This window comes from Sipha flava, unplaced genomic scaffold (assembly GCF_003268045.1).
Source record: "Sipha flava isolate LNK unplaced genomic scaffold, YSA_version1 38_pilon_pilon, whole genome shotgun sequence".
NCBI lineage: Eukaryota > Metazoa > Arthropoda > Insecta > Hemiptera > Aphididae > Sipha > Sipha flava.
This window is the reverse complement of record NW_020273099.1, coordinates 1,322,417-1,323,603: the sequence shown is the minus strand read 5'-3', so window position 1 is coordinate 1,323,603 and position 1,187 is coordinate 1,322,417.

Below are 1,187 nucleotides of genomic sequence, written 5' to 3'. Positions count from 1 at the left end.
CCATAATAATCTGGGGCGGATTGGCCTATCGGGTAATGGGGAATTCTCCTGATTAGCCGGTTCTTGTAATTGCCGCTACACTTGTTGTATAATTACAAAAAAAATTTTGGTAAAATAATCGTAAAACATTAAAAAATCAAATACGAGTTATATATTATAAGTTGACGAGTTTAAAGTTCAATGAATTGTTAAAACAACACCTTAAGATAAATACGTACATCTTACAAACATAAATATATGACATTTTCAACAATGTTCTAGAATAAAAGTTGAGCTTAGATATTTTGTTTTAATAAGTTAAAATAAGTACTTATTTGTCATATTACCCATACGCTGGTGTAAGTTGACGTTTTTTTTGAGTTAAATTGAGATATGTAATTTATATTATAAATTTATGAGTAAATATATATTACATAAAATGAAGTGCATTTATTTCAAAATTTAAAAATAAAAACAGTTTATCTACGTGGTTAAATTTTTTACACATGCTAAATATCTACACCAATATTAAAATCATTGTAGTTAGAAACATAAACAACAAAATTAAAATTGAATAAAATTAATACATTTTATCCTTAAGTCTTTGAAAATTGCATAGTAACAATTATTTTTATGACATAGTTTAGTAAGTAAACTTAAGTAGACTAAAAATCTAATAAAATAATAACATTATATAAAAATCAACTTATAAATAATTTCTGCAAAACTTGTACCTATGTAAATATTTTACAACATTCAGCTCCTGCACGCAGCGCGTAAGCTCACTTTGTACATTTGACATATATTATTCAAGCTTCACGTTTGCATCATATCTGACTAAAAATGTATTCTTCATGATTACCAGAATCTTCATTATCGGTATCCGCATACGGATGTTCATCATCTTCGACTGTTCGGAAAATGGAAAAAATTCGCGTTTTTAATTTATACCGCGCTATTTTTTTATTCTTTATATTATCTTATTGCTCTAGACGTTTATTTTACCTTTGTTCTCAGTTATGGTGTTTTTTGTTGCTTTTTAATCTTATGGACTCGACTGGGTGTTATCTCTAAACATAGCATTTCGGCCATAGGTCGACGTTTGGAAACCGACGTGAAAAGCAACTAGTAGTTTTGCGTTTCAAGAACACGTTTATTTTTCCCACTCGGTCCAGGTTACTCCATTCGTCGGCGCTTAACTCGGATGA